Source organism: Myotis lucifugus, unplaced genomic scaffold (assembly GCF_000147115.1).
Source record: "Myotis lucifugus unplaced genomic scaffold, Myoluc2.0 scaffold_72, whole genome shotgun sequence".
Classification (NCBI taxonomy): Eukaryota; Metazoa; Chordata; class Mammalia; order Chiroptera; family Vespertilionidae; genus Myotis; species Myotis lucifugus.
In genome coordinates, this window is record NW_005871120.1 from 4930830 (window position 1) to 4947012 (window position 16183).

The following is a 16183-nucleotide window of genomic DNA, read 5'->3' on the forward strand; positions in this document are numbered from 1 at the left end:
TCGAGCTCTGGGCGGGTCCGGGTTGGGGGGGAGGGAGGCGGGGGGCGAGGCGCCCCGGCCGCAAGTTTCTCTTCCCAGGTCCCGGAGCCGGTGGGACTCCGGGACGCGGCTCACTTCTGCTTTCTCAGGCCCGCGGCTGCACGGGAAGGGGCGGCTCCGAGCCCCCCCGCCCCTCCCCCTCCCCCCTCCCCTCCTCTCCTCTCCCCTCCCCCAGCCATCGCTCCCGGAGACCCTGCGCCCGGAGGCGGGCGGAGCGCCGGGTAGTTCTGAACGCAAGAAGAGTGGATGCTCCTCGGCTCCGCGGTCCCGGCGCCCCAGGCGTGTCGCCGCCGGTGCTCCCTGTGCCCGGGCGGCGCCTGCGGTCCCGGGTTCGTCCCCCCCACCGCCTGTGCCGCGCGGGTGGGTCTCAGCCTCCGCACGCGGGGTCCAGGCACCTCCGATTCCCAGGCCTGGAGCTGCCGGGACCGCGCGCTTTCTCCGCGGACGGGAGACCTCGTAGCCTGGGAACGTCCGCGGAAGGGCTGGGGCGCGAGGGCAGCAGCTCCCAGAGGCAGAGATGGGGGGCCCGTAGAACCCCGCCTCGCCCTCGCCATGCCGCCCGCGGAGCCCAGGGCCGGGAGGCCAGGCAGCTAGAGCCGAATTAAGAGGAACCGTGGGCACCTGGCCGGTGCGGGACGGGTGCGAGGGACACAGCTCTGTCTCTGGAGCAGGACAGCCACAGGACCCAGGGGCGGGTTAGACAAAGGGCGAGCAGGATAGCGAGCCGGAGGTACAAGCTAAGACCCCGAGCTCCTGCGTGCGTCCTCCGGGCTGCCATGGCGGGCTATTGCGCACCGGGTGACATGAGCAACCGACATCATGTTCGCACAGTCCTGGAAGCTGAAGTCCAAGATGAAGGAGCGGGCAAGGTTGGTTTCTCCGACCATTTCAAGGCCTCTCTGCTTAGCTTGAAAGTGGCTGCTTCTTCCCTGTGAGCTCACATGGCCTTCCTCTGTAGCCCATGCAGCCCAGATGCCTGTGTGTGTCCACATGTCCTTGTCCTTACACACACACACACACACACACACACACACACACACACACCTGTCAAGCCCAGCCGCGGTGGCTCAGTGGTTGAGCATGACCAGGAGGTCACTGGTTTGATTCCCTGTCAGGGCACATGCCCAGGTGGTGGGCTCGATCCCCAGTAAGGTGTGCAGGAAGCAACCAATCAAGGATTCTCTCTCATCATTGATGTTTCTACCTCTCTCCCTCCCTCTCCCTTTCTCTCTCTGAAATCAATAAAAATACACATTAAAAAAAAAAAAGACACCAGTCAGGCCCTGGCGGGTGTGGCTCAGTGCTTAGGTCATGGGCTCAATTGAGGGGGGTGTGCATTTCAGGTGGCAACCAATTTAATGTGTCCCTCTCACATCTATGTGTCTCTCTCCCTCCCTCCCTTCCACTCTATCTGAAAATCAATGGAAAAATATCCTTGGGTGAGGATTAACAACAACAACAAAGACACCTAGAGGTTTAAAAAAAAAAAGGCACCAGTCAGTCAGATAAGGATCCACCCTAATGGCCTCGTTTAGCCTTACTCACCTCTGTAAAAACCCCGCCTTCAAATACAGTCACATTCTGAGGTCCTGGGGTGGGGGGTTGGGAGGGCACAATTCAGTCTGTTACAGACCCCACCCTCCTGGGTGTTTCCCCTCCACTCTCTCACCACTGCCACTCTGCCAACGCCTCTGACAGCAGCTGTGTGGGTTCCTCCCCACTCCCCACGCCAAGTAATCCTCTGACACCAGCTCAGTGTCCTAAAACTCACTTCCAACACTAACCAGAGTTAGCACATACCCCACAGGCTAAGGGCTCAGTCCCAGGAGACTTCCCCCATTTTCAGATGCCAATTGCAGACAGTGGGACCAAGTTTACCCACAATTTCTATTGACTTGACTACAACGCGTAGGTTCCTATGACCACCACACATTATTTGCTAGAACAGCTCACAGAACTCAGGGAAATATAATAAAAGATACAGCCCTAACCGGTTTGGCCCAGTGGGTAGAGCGTTGGCCTGCGGACTCAAGGGTCCCAGGTTTGATTCCGGTCAAGGGCATGTACCTTGGTTGTAGGCACATCCCCAGTTGGGAGTGTGCAGGAGGCAGCTGATGTTTCTCTCTCATCGATGTTTCTAACTATCCCTCTCCCTTCCTCTCAGTAAAAAATTAATAAAATATGTTAAAAAATAATAAAAGATACAGATAAACAGCCAGGCACATCGGGTGAGATCTGGAAGGGTCCCAACCCAGCACAAGAGCTGCTGTCCACGTGGAGTTGGGGCGCCACCCTCCCGACATGTCAATGTTCACCAACCCTGAAGCTCTCTGAACCCCATACTTCTGGGATTTTTATGGTGGCTCATCCCATCGGCATGACCAGTTACTAACTCAATCCCTCTCCTCTCTCCCCTTCCTGAAACGTGAGCTGTGGAGCTCAAAGTTCCAAGATGCTAATCATGGTCTTCTGGGTGACCAGCCCCCATCCCGGAAGTATCAGGAGCCCACTCAAAGTCGCCTCATTAGAGCAAAAGACACCCCTCTATGACCCAGGAGATCCCAAGGGATTAGAGCCCTGTGTCAGGAACTGGGGGGAGAGACCAAATAGAGCCAAAGATGCCCTTAGTGCTCTTGTTTTTGTTTTTTTTTTAATATATTTTATTGATTTAGTACAGAGAGGAAGGGAGAGGGATAGAGAGTTAGAAACATCCATGAGAGAGAAACATCCATCAGCTGCCTCCTGCACACCTCCTACTGGGGATGTGCCCGCAACCAAGGTACATGCCCTTGACCGGAATCGAACCTGGGACCCTTCAGTCCGCAGGCCGACGCTCTATCCACTGAGCCAAACCGGTTAGGGCTGCCCTTAGTGCTCTTATCACTTAGGAAATTAAAAGGGTTTTAGGAACTCCGTGCCAGGAACTAGGAGCAGAGACCAATACATATATTTTCTATTATTTCACAGCCCACCCCCTGGCCTCTGGCCACAGAACACTCACAGCAAAATGATGTACGACTCAAAAGATATTGGCACATTGCTAGAACCCCGCACAGGCATTGGTATTCATTTCAGTCAGTCATCACATCATATGAAAACGTCCCCCAGAACGAGGCCCCTCAGGTTTGCAGGCTTCCATTCAATCTTGCAAAAGCCGAGGTTCCAAAAGCAGAAGTGGTCCCAGCAAACATGGCTACACCCTCTCAGGTATCTGATATGATCGTGCTAAAACACGATATCATCTCTTGCTCTGCGCTTCTTTCGAAGTTTTAATGTAATATTGGTCTCTCATTACATAACCCATTTGTTCATAACTTTTCCATTAGCTCAGCGGTTCTCAACCTACGGGTCATGACCCCTTTGGCAGTCGAAGGACCCTTTCACAGGGGTCGCCTAAGACCATCCTGCATATCAGATATTTACATTACGATTCATAACAGTAGCAACATTACAGTTTTGAAGTAGCAACGAAAATAATTTTATGGTTGGGTCACAACATGAGGAACTGTATTTAAAGGGCCAGAAGGTTGAGAACCACTGCCTTAGCTGCTGTTTCTCCTCTTTATTTATGCCCAGACTCTTAGACTGTTGGAAGAGACATTAGGTTTGGCCGTTGTGCTGGTCTAGATCGCAGCAGCAACACTAGTCTAGCAAGTGCCTCCCCTTCGATCCACTCCCGTTCACGTGGGGTGAGGTTACACCGGTGCAGACCTTGTGAGCTGTTCTTACCAGCAGGTATGCAGCTGCATTCACTGTGAACACCAGCTTTGGCAGGTGGAGCAGATGAAGGCACATCTTGCTCCACCAGGCCCTTAGGAATTCTCTCATAAGGTTTAAAATGTAGTTGCAAACTCTTATTGAGGAATCATTGCTGTTTCAGGCACTTGCATTTGTAGCCCTGGTTATACGACCACTGAATCAGGTATGAAAAACAGTTAAGGTGATGTGGGAAAGAAGAAAGAAAAAGGTTGAGTCGTTATACCACCATCTTCTCCTCTTGGGAAGAATGGCAGTGTCTTACCAGCATAATTCTCCACCCCCTTCCCCCCAGGTCCAGTGGGGAAACCCCTTTAGCCCCACTCATGTTCCTGTTGAGTGTGAGCACACACTCGGGAAGGTGTGTAAGCCTTTTATCTCCTTTCATTTTAGACAATAAATGTTTCTATTGCCCCTTCCAATTCTCTATCAAATAGAACTCTGAGGACATCTCTCTGCCCATTGCTGGACATCAGGGCTATAAAGTGTGGTCCTTGGCCTGAAGAAATGACAATTGGCCATAATAATCGGTGCACTATCTTCTGTTCTGTTTTTTTGTTGTTGTTAATCCTCCCCCAAGGATATTTTTCCATTGATTTTCAGAGAGAGTGGAAGGGAGAGGGAGAGACAGAGAGAGAAACATCGATGTCAGAAAGACACATCGATTGGTTGCCTCCCATACACACCCCACCAGGGATAGGAATTGAGCCTGCAACAGAGGTATGTGCCCTTGACCGGAATCGAACCCGGGACTCTTCAGTCCACAGCTGACGCTCTATCCACTGAGCCAAACCAGCTAGGGCTGTTCTGGTGCCTGTGTTTTTTTTAATAGCATCTGAGCATTTGCATCTATCGCTGAGTAAGCAAAGCCCAGTCCAGACTCAGTGTCTGCTCTGACCAGGACCCATCTTTAGCCCACTAGGGCCACCAGCATCACTCTGACTCGCCAGCTATGATCAAAGCCTTTGCCCCAGGGAATTTGCCCCAGAGCCACTGCCGTCTTCCTGTACGCTTAGTTTATGGTGAGCACACAGAGGTATCTGCTGGCTGATTCTAATCGTCTTCCAAGTCTGGAAGGGGGTTCTTCAGATGGACATCTGCATGTCCTACTTTATTCACTCCTCAAGTTCCCATAGGGATCTCCACAGGGACCAAGTTTCCACTGCCCTCCTGCCTGCTCAGATGGCCAGGCCCTTGGTCACTACCCATGAGTTGGTAGAAACAAAAACATAGGGAATTTTCCTGTCCAATTCTTCCATCACTGCTGGGAAAACAGCATGCAAGTCAGTCCACTGACCTGCTCTGTCCTTACCTTCTTTTTTTAAAATATATTTTATTGATTTTTTACAGAGAGGAAGGGAGAGGGATAGAGAGTTAGAAACATCGATGAGAGAGAAACATCGATCAGCTGCCTCCTGCACACTCCCTACTGGGGACGTGTCCGCAATCAAGGTACATGCCCTTGACCAGAATCCAACCTGGGACCCTTGAGTTCGCAGGCTGACGCTCTATCCACTAAGCCAAACCGGTTAGGGCTGTCCTTACCTTCTCTGATCAGAGTACTGGCCTTCCAACCAGGATGTTACCCATTCACCAGGGAACGCCGTCCACAAACCAAGCAGCTCTTTGTTGGTCAGTTAAGGGCTACGTATAGGACACTGTCCAGTGACAATAGAAGCCAGGAGCTCCTCCCTCCATTCCAAAGTTGGTTGTAGGGGAGAAAGGTTCCCTGCTTGCGAGTATGTCTTTGTGTTCCCAGCAGCATGAGCCTGTATGAACCAGTTCCATTTCATGATCAAACACTTCTGGGCCCTGCAGTACCCAGTAGAGCATTTCTCTGACATCACCCAAGACACTGTGGGTAGTTCAGGTTTCAAGATCCCTTTATGTCCTTCAGTCTATGAGTAGTTTCGATTTATGTCTGATAGCAAGGTAGTCAATGCCCCCAAAATGAAAATTCTCTTGTCCAACGTACCAGTAGTCGTCACTAGGAGGTGCTCATGGGGTGTTGTAATAGCCCCAGCCCACACACCACTTGGGCTATTGCACAGAGAAGCTGTTTCAGCTTCTCTTCCACACTTTGTGGGCTCAGGCAGTTGCACAGCTGCCCATTCAGCATGTCCAGTTAATGTGGCTTGAAGGACGCATTTACAAGCCTGTTTTACAAGACTAGGTAGGGAAATGTTCCCAGTTAGATACAATGTCCACCCCGTAACACAATCAGGTAAAAGAGACTCGACTTCACATAAAGCCTGCTCAAACGTACTAATTCTCCTGCTAACTTTTACCTGAATTCCATCAACCCTCACATTTCTAACTGTAGGCCCTATTGGGACTTACCAACTGGTCTTGGTTTTACAATAGTAGGTAGGGGAAGTGTGCCCCAGTAGGACATAATATCCACTCCCATAAAACATTAGTTAAAGGAGACACAACTTCTTTACATAAAGCCTGTTTACATATTCCAACTTTCATAATCTTATAGACTCTTATATTTTTAAAAAATATTTTTATTGATTTTTTACAGAGAGGTGAGGGATAGAGAGTTAGAAACATTGATGAGAGAGAAACATCAATCAGCTGCCCCTTGCATACCCCCCACTGGGGCTGTGCCTGCAACCAAGGTACATGCCCTTGACTGGAATCGAACCGGGGACCCTTGAGTCCGCAGGCCGACACTCTATCCACTGAGCCAAACCAGTCAGGGCCAGACTCTTATATTTTTAATCTCAATCTAATTATAGCCCCAGTCAGGGCTTCACCAATGGGTTTGGTACCACAGTGTTTGGGGCTCCTGTATCAAGCAGCACTGGGAACTTTTCTTCTTCACTCCCTGACCAATTAACCCACTCTTCTGCAAAAGGCCTTGGATTAGAGAGAATTCTGGGAAGATGGTGGAGTAGGAAGCACCAGGAGTCTGTCTCCCCACCTGGAAAGAATCTGTCTGATGGAACTGTTATGGAACTCTGAACATTTACAACTTCTGGGGGAAGGGTTGGACAGTAAATTGTGGTAAATTTTATGTCTTAATGTAGTAGCAGCTACTCAAAGCACACACCCAGCCATGTGGCATGTTTACTGGGGCAGCTAGCACACAGCTTTCAAGAACTTCTCAAAATGTCAGTACTACCCAAAGCAATCTACAGATTTGATGCAGTTCCCATTAAAATCCCAATGATGTTTTTGCAGAATAGAAAAACTCATCCTAAAATTCATATGGAATCTCAAGGGACCCCAAATAGCCAAAAGGATCTTGAAAAAAAGGAACAAAGCTGGAAGACTCACACTTCCGAATTTTAAAACGTACTACAAAGCTACAGTAATCAAAACAGTGTGGTGCTGGCATAAAGATAGACATATAGACCAATAGTATAAATAGAGAGGCCAGAAATACACCCTCACATATGCAGTTAAATAGTTTTGATAAGGATGTTAGACCATTAAATGGAAAAAAGATAGTCTTTTCAATAAACGCTTCTGGGAGCCTTGGTCAGTGTGGCTCAGCTCGCTGGGCGTGGTCCTGTGTACCAGGAGGTTGTCAGTTTGATTCCCTGTCAAGTGCCCAGTAGGGAGCGTGCAGGAGGCAGTCGATTGAAGTTGCACTCTCACATTGATGTTTTCTCTCTCCCCTCCCCATTTCTCTCTAAAAATCAATAAGCTATTCTTTTAAAAAATAAATAAAATAAATGGTTCTGGGAAAATTGGATGACAAATGCAAAAGAATGAAATTGGATCCTTACCTATCACTGTATACAAAAATTAACTCAAAATGGATCAAAGACCTAATGTAAGACCTCAAACAATTAAACTCTTGGAAGAAAACAGGCCAAACACTTCACAACATTGGATTTGGCAGTGATTTCTTGGATATGATACCAAAGGCACAGGTAACAAAACAAAAATTGGACAAATTTGACTTCACAAAAAAATTAAAATTTTGTACATTGATACTATCCATGGGGTAAAAAGGCAACCCACAGGATGGGAAAAATATTTTCAAATCATATCTCTGATAAGGGATTAATATCCAGAATATATAAGAATTCCTAAAACTCAACAAGAAAACAACCCAACTTAAAAATGGGACTTGAATGGATATTTCTCCAAGGAAGATACACAAATGGCCAAGAAGCACATGAAAATGTGCTCAACATCACTAATCATTAGTGTTTCCTCTTTGTTCCACTCCCATCAATATTTGCTTAATTTGTCCTATTTCTTAGTAACGTTTAAAATTTCCACTCTGCTAAGACCAATCTGTTGATTCGCTCCTCTGCCTTTCCCCCATTTTCTTGTTAATTCACCCAATATTTGTATTAGTAGTAAGACCCATGAAGGAAAGCAGAGAGAGCAAATTCTATATCTTCCTGAACTGTCCTTCAGGTTTGTAACAGTAAGATGACATGGGGTGCCTATGCAGCAGGGCCCCCTTAACCACAGCATTTGCCATGACCTGGGTACTAAACACGTTCACTGGGGGAAGCCAGTCCCACAGGCTCGCACACAGAGCATTTCAGCTGTGGCGCTCCACTTGGCATTGATGGGAAATGAGCAGTACACCTTCTCAGGGTTTACCTCGTTTTTATTAGTTTGCTTGGGAATAACTTCTTGTGTGTCTGGATCAGGAGAGCCACTGTGATAGCTCCACAGGAGCTTCGGGTCCTGTACTAACAAACATGCTCTTTCACTCACTTCGCAGCATCAAAACCAGGGACACGGCCTCCAAACTGGTTACTCTCACATTGCATTTCAGTAAAGGTTCTTCAGGAAGCTGCTGATACTGATCTACCCTCTGGTTCCTGTAGTTTCTTGGTTTTGCCCTTCCCTGATGTCGACTACCTTCTTGGTGACCACAGATCTTAGAGGTCCTTACTGTGCTTCCTGCACAATTTTCACCTTGAGCAGCAGCTGTGACTAAAGTCTGAGCTTGTCCTAGCATCAAGGTCCAACCCCAAACTCTTTTTAAATTGCCCCCCATATGCATCCCGACTGGGGACTGAGCCCACAACCTGGGTATGTGCCCTGACGGGGAATCGAACCGACGTCCTTTTGGTGCATGGGATGAGCCACACCAGCCAGGGTTTACCTCTTTTTTATTAGTTGCATGACCTTATCCGTCCCATGAACCAGCTCCTCAGGGGAAGACTCATTTCTAAATTCCGTTGGTAAATTTGCCTTTGGCAACTGAGCACAACCCAGCTGTTGCTCCCTCCATCCGTGGGTAACCACGTGGCCACTAGGAATCAAAGGCTCCTTCTTTCCATCCTTTCTCTCTCCAACCCATATGTTTCTATGAGCCAGAGCCGTACTAGCAAATCCCACTTTTCTCATGCCAATGGTAAGGAGAACCTCATTTCTTGTAGCACAAGTGTTTTAAGAGTCCTGGGCCAGAAAATGGGGTCAGAGGCCAATATAAATATATATTTTTCCTCTATTATCTCACACCATGTTTGTCATCAGATTGACAAAAATGACAAAGTCTGGTGATGCCAAGTATTGGGCCGGTGTCGGCCAGATGAAACCCACACTGTGCTGACAGGAGTGTATTTTGTTGCTCCACAATGGAATCAATCCTCCCCACAAAATTTGGTTCAGATGTGGAGACTGATGGGGCCACTCACACCAAGAGAATATGATGAGCTGGATTACTCACATGATAGGTTTTCGTGGGGAGCAGGGCTTGTCTGAAATGTCTTGAAAAGGCAAAGAGGGGCTTTTATGGTGGTTAGGGAGGGAGGCTGGGCTGAGGGCCCCTCCACACTGCCAGCCAGGGCTGTCCTGATTTCACTTTCCCTCAGCATCAAGGCCTTCTTTTCAGCCTGCCTAGCTGTGCAGCCCAAGGCGAGGAAGGAAGCATGAGGCTTTAAGTCTGTTAGCAATCAAACATCAAAAATGGAGTCAGACTCTTTATTACAGAGTGTAAATTAGTACCTACACTTTGGAAACCAGTTTGGCAATATTTAATAAAGCTGAAGAGCGTAGCCTCTGTGGTAGATGAAAGATGGCTGCAAATTCTTTGCCACTCCTTCCATTAAGAGATGAAATCTATCCTCTCCCCTTGAGCCCCAGGTGGGCTCAGTGACTTGCTTGCCCAGTGGAATGCCATGGGAGTGATGGTTCTGGGACCTCCAGGCTGCATCTGAAGACTTGCAGCTTCTTGGAGCCTCTCTTTGGGGGAAGTCAGTTGCCACATCCAAAGTCTGGGATCATCAAACTGTGAGGAAATCCACGCAGGCCACAGGCAGGGGCTGCGTGGAGAGAGAAACACTGTCTGGCCCCAGCTCACACAGCCATTCAGCTCAGGCATCGGATGTGAGAGCAGAGGAACCGACGGATGACTCCAGCCCAGGCCACCATTTACCTGCAACTGCATGAGGTCCCAGCAGCAGACCCCCCGTAGAACCAGCCAATCCTCAGAACCAAATTGTTGCTTTAAGCCTCTAAGTTGTGGGATGGTTATTACGCAGCAAGAGATCATGGGAACAGCTCTCCCCACGACTCCACTTCTAGATGGATGGTAGCATGAAACGCCCACCAAGGTGCCCATGGAAATATGTGTACAAAGGATGTGCATTAGGACGTTGGGAAAGTGCCAGCAGTGGTCATTGATAGGAGAGTGGAGGCAGAAAGTAAGGATAAACATGGGATGAAATGCCATACAGTTATTAGGGACAAACAAAATCCAAGTGCATCATCCTGGATAAATCTCAGAAACCTTCTGGAAAACAGCTGCCTGGATTCTTTTTAAAAAATTAAAAAGTCAGTATCGTAAAAGACACATAAGAAGACACAGGGACTACTTTAGATTAAAAGAGACTGAAGAGAAATGCAATATGTGATCTTTGAACTTCTCCTGGATTAAAAAAAAAATCATTTGAAAAGGGCATTCCTGCCTGGCCGGCGTGGCTCAGTGGTTGAGCATCAACCTATGAACCAGGAGGTCACTGGTTGGATTCCTGGTCAGGGCACATGCCCCAGTTGTGAGCTCAGTCCCCAGTAGGGGGTGTGCAGAAGGCATCTGATCAATGACTTTCTCTTATCATTGATGTTTCTATCTCTCTCTCCCTCTCTCTTCCTCTCTGAAATCAATTTTTTAAAAATCTAAAAATAATAAATAAAAAGGGCATTCCTGTAATAAACAGTAAAAAAGATTATTGCATCTACAGCATTTTACCAATGTCCAGTCTGTCACGTGTGATAATAGTATGTGCTTCTGCAGGAGAATATGTGCGTCGTCAGGATATGCTGAGTAAGACGCTGAAGCAGCCAATGGTTTAGCAAAATGTGTGCCCGCGTGTGCAGCGTAAGAGAGAGGGAGAGCAAATGTGGCCAAATGTTCACAACCGTGAGCCTCCGGGGAAGCTATTCATCACATTCTCCCTGCAACCTTTCCTTAGGTGTGAAGCTTCTCAAACCTATGGATGCCACTGAGACATACAACACAGACGTATCTCAGAAGCATTATGCGAAGCTTACCAAAGACACTTATAGTGCAGGCACAAAAGACCACATACTATCTATGATTCTATTCAGAGAGCATTCTGGAAAAGGCGACAGTGACAGAAAGCAGCTCAGTGATCACCAGAGGCTGGGGTGGGGGGAGATTGACTGCAGAGGGTGATGAGGAACTTCTGTGGTGATGAAAGTGCTCTGTGTCTCTTTGAGGAAGACGCCGGGGCCACTGCAGCGAGCTCCGCTCCTCCGCCCACTCGCGTTCCTGACTCACCGCTGTTTGCTCTCACAGAACAAGTGGGTCAGCGAGCTGCACCACAGCCACGGCTTTTAAAGAGGCTGAAAGACACCCACGGACCCACAGGTGGCGATTCACCGAATTAGTTACCCTCACCAGCCGCAGTGTTCAATCTTGGGAGGTGTGTACTGACTTGATCAGGGGCGAAAAGGAAAAGAATCTCAGACTGTAAGGGCCAGTTCGGATGTCCGTCTGCCAAGACTCTGGGAATCACTACAAGAAAAACGCCCTGTGGGGAAGGTTCTAACGCTTGGGGTTGTTTTCAGATGAGGACCCACAAGTGGATCATTGACTGACAGTCCCTCGGAGATTGCTATCAGGTGACTTCCACCAGCCTTGAGCCAGGAGGCAAGGTTAAGGTCACCATTGCAGATGTTCAAATCAACCTTTTAAATAAATTGACTATCAGCTGTTTTTTTTTTTAAATATACATATTTTTTTATTCATTTCAGAGAAGAAGGGAGAGGGGAAGAGAGATAGAAACATCAATGATGAGAGAGAATCATTGATTGTCTGCTTCCTGCACACCCCCCACTGGGGATCAAGCTCGCAACCCAGGCATGTGCCCTTGACCAGAATTGAACCCGGGACCCTTCAGTCCACAGGCCGACGCTCTATCCACTGAGCCAAACCGACCAGGGCTATCAGCTATTTTTTTTAAACATGTGTTCCTTATCATGATTGTGGTGGCAGTTGCGTAACTGCATATACTTCTCAAAAGCTCAACAAACGAAACACTTAAAATTGCTTAACTTTAAAAAAAATTGCTTAACTTTATTATATAAAAATTATTCCTTGGAGTAGGTTGAATTGTGTCTCTAAAAAATACAAGTCCACTCTAACTGTTTTGGCTCAGTGGAAAGAGCGTCGGCCTGCGGACTGAAGGGTCCCAGGTCTGATTCCAGTCAAGGGCATGTACCTTGGTTGTGGGCACATCCCCAGTAGGGTGTGTGCAGGAGGCAGCTGATCGATGTTTCTCTTTCATCAATGTTTCTAACGCTCTATCCCTCTCCCTTTCTCTCTGTAAAAAATCAATAAAATATATATTTTTTTAAAAATGAAAATAAAAAGAGGGTGTTTGCCTTGGCGTCATCCCCTGCACTGAAAGGTCGCCAGTTTGATTCCGGGTCAGGGCACATGCCAGGGTTGCAAGCTCGATCCCCAGTATGGGGCATGTAAGAGGCAGCCGATGGAAGTCTCACTCTCATATTGATGTTTCTCTTTCTCCCTCTCCCTTCCTCTCTCTCAAAAAAGAAAAAAAAAATCAATAAAAAACACTTTTTAAAAAACAGTGGTCTTGCCCAGCCAGGTGTGACTCAGTGGTTGAGTGTTGGCCCAGGAACCAGGAGGTCTCTGGTTCGATTCTGGTCAGGGCATATGTGGTTGCAGGCTGGATCCCCAGTAGGGGCTGGGAAGGAGGCAGCTGATCAATGACTCTCTCTCATCATTGATGTTTCTGTCTCTCTCTCCCTCTCCCTTCCCCTCTGAAATCAATAAATATATTAAATAAAAAAGGGGTGGGGGTGTCTTTGCAGATGTAAGTTAAGTCTCCAGATGACATCATCCTGGATTTAGGATGGGCCCTAAATCTAATCACTGTGTCCTTATAAGAGAAAGTAAGGAGCCATATGAGACCCAGGGACACGGAGAAGACCGAGGGGAAGTGAAAATGGAGGCAGAGATTGGAGTGATGTGTCTACAAGCCAAGAAATGTCAGGGGTTGCTGGCAGCACCAGACACTGGGAGAGAGGCATAGAATAGACTTCATCTTTTTTTTTTTTTTTTAATAATAATTTTTATTTCTTAAAGTATTACAAATAGTATTACATATGTCTTCTTTTTTCCCCCCCTTGACATTCCCCCGACCCTTACCCCCCGCCCCCCCCGCCCCGTGTCTTGTGTCCATTGGTTAATCTTATATGCATGCATATAAGTCCTTCAGTTGGTCTCTTAATCCCCCCCCAACCCTCCCCAGGCTTCCCACTGTAGTTTAACATTCTGTTCAATGTTGCTCTGCTTCTGTATCTACCCCTGTTCATCAGTCCATACTGGTCCCCTTTATTTGTCCCAACCTCACTGGAGTAGTCTCAACCTCACCAGGGCCGATAGAATAGACTTCATCTTAGGAGCATCTGTAAGGAACCAACCCTGCCCACACCTTAATTTTGGTTTGGCCTCCGGAACGAAGAAACAGCAAATTTTTGTTGTTTATTAATTTGTTGCAGCAGCTCTAGAAAACAAATACCTACCTTAATAAAGCTGATTTTTCTTTTTAAGTTGGGGAAAAACAACAACTTGGAAACATCAGGTTAAATGGATAAGGAGCCAGGTAAGGGTCTACCATGTAGGCACAGGCCAACCGCTTCACCTCCCCGAGCTGGTTTCCTGCTTGAAGGGTATGAACACATCAAAGTGTTATGAGGATAAAACACATCATAATGTGCGTGGTGAGTCACCGTCGCGGTGAGGCTGAGGATCACTAGCACGGCCTAAGTGCTTGTACTTCAACCTCATTTAATCCTCACAACTCTACGAGGTGGAAGTTGTCACACCCATTTCGCAGACGGTGAAACTGAGGGTTGCAGAGGTTAAACAGGCATGCGCAGCTGAGAAGTGGCCGAACTGGGATCTGGACTGAGGTTATATGATGTAGCGCCCACGAGCCACGCTCCTTTGCTGTCCTGCTTTATTGGCCCATTTTTGGTTTATGGGTTGAGTCCTGTTCCAGCTCCGGGGTGGACTGTGAATCTCTTGGGAGCCAGGCCTTGACCATTTCATCTCCAGATGAGCCCAGCCCCCTGCCTGACAGGAGGAGGACTCGGGGAAATGTGGGTGTGGGTGAGTATGGGTTGAACCCATGGTGACCCTGGCATTTAGACGGGGTCAGCCCTGCAAAGTCCACCAGGTTGTCACCACAGATGCCACGGGAGCACATGGCAGCTTTGCTAGGCAATAGAGCTCCCAGACCCTTTTGCAAAGAACTGGCCCTTCTACTCCAGAGTGGCAGGAAACCTGTCCCAACCCAGGGCCCAGGAGTTCCGGTCCCTAAACCACCCCTCCAAGGAGTCTTTGCACCCATTTTCCCACAAACCAGTAGTGCCCGCTCCCATCTTCTTATTTCCTAGGATCCAGGAGGCAGCTGATTGATGTTCCCCATGACTCAGGCGTCCTCACCCCCAGCCAGAGGGACACAGGACCCACTGGTACTGACAGGCAAGGCTGGGTATGCACACCTCCACCCATCTTCACCTTCAACAGTGTCATGTTGGTAGCCTTGCCTGCAATCAGCTGGGGAGGGAGTACTTACACCACAGAAACTGGCAAATGCAACAAATCCAGGCTTTCTTTCCCCCCAGACGCCTGTTGTTAAATAGGTACCAGCGCACCGCTGCTCCCAGCCCTCCGTTTGTCACTGCTCAGCAGGCCAGGAGTCCCCGTTACAGGAACCCAGGGAGCCTGGAAGTTTGAGGAGACTTGAGACGAGCCACCAGGCCACAGCTGGGACATCACCTGCATGCCCAGGCTGCACTGGGCTGGACCGTGGAACCCAGCCCTGGATCCTCCAGTCTCCATTCGAAGGCCTCTGGCCCTGACTAGAGAGCACAGCGCCCAGCTCTACGCAGCCTGGGAACTGAAGCACCAAGCTGGGAACCACACAGGCAAGTCACTCTAGCTGTCCTCCCCTGCAGCACGGAAATCAGTGTAAGAGCACCCCCCCTAAAGTCACTGCTGCAGGTCACGTTCAAGGTCTGTCCGTGTGACCCCAAGCAAGTCAGACCCTCCCTGACCCTCAGCATCCTTATCAATAAGATGGAGGTAATAGTAGTTCCTGTTTCATTAGGATGTCACAAAAGTAAATAAGTTGTGCATTTGCGCCTATAAAAGAGCTGACTTAGCAGAGTGCTTAATATGTGTTAGATTTGTTATTTTTTTTTAAATATATTTTATTGATTTTCCACAGAGAGGAAGGGAGAGAGAGAGTTAGAGACATCGATGAGAGAGAAACATCGACCAGCTGCTTCCTGCACATCTCCTACTGGGGATGTGCCCACAACCCAGGTACATGCCCCTGACCGGAATCGAACCTGGGACCCTTCAGTCCTCAGGCCGATGCTCTATCCACTGAGCCAAACCGGTTTCGGCAGATTTGTTATTATAATTGTTAATAATTTCCCATCCCAAACCACAACGAGCTATCGACTCACAGTTGTCAGAATGGCTATCATCGATAAATCAGAGAGCCCTGGCCGGTGTGGCTCAGTTGGTTGAACATTGTCTGATTCAATTCCCTGTCAGGGCACATGTCTGGTTTGCAGGGTTGACTCTCAGTGGGAGGTGTATAGGAGGCAGCTGATTGATGTTTCTATCTCTCTTTCTCTCTCCTTTCTTCTCTCTCTAAAATCAATAAAAACATACTTTTAATAATTAAAAATATATGCCCAGCATGTGGCTCGGTGGTTGAGCGTTAACCCATGCACAAGAGGTCGCAGGTTCAATTCCTGATCAGGGCATGTGTCGGGGTTTTGGACTTGATCCCTGGCAGGGGCTGTGCAGGAGGCAACTGGTCGATCAACATTGATGTTTCTCTCTCCTTTTCCCTTCCTCTCTCTCTAAAATCAATAAAAACATTTATTTAGA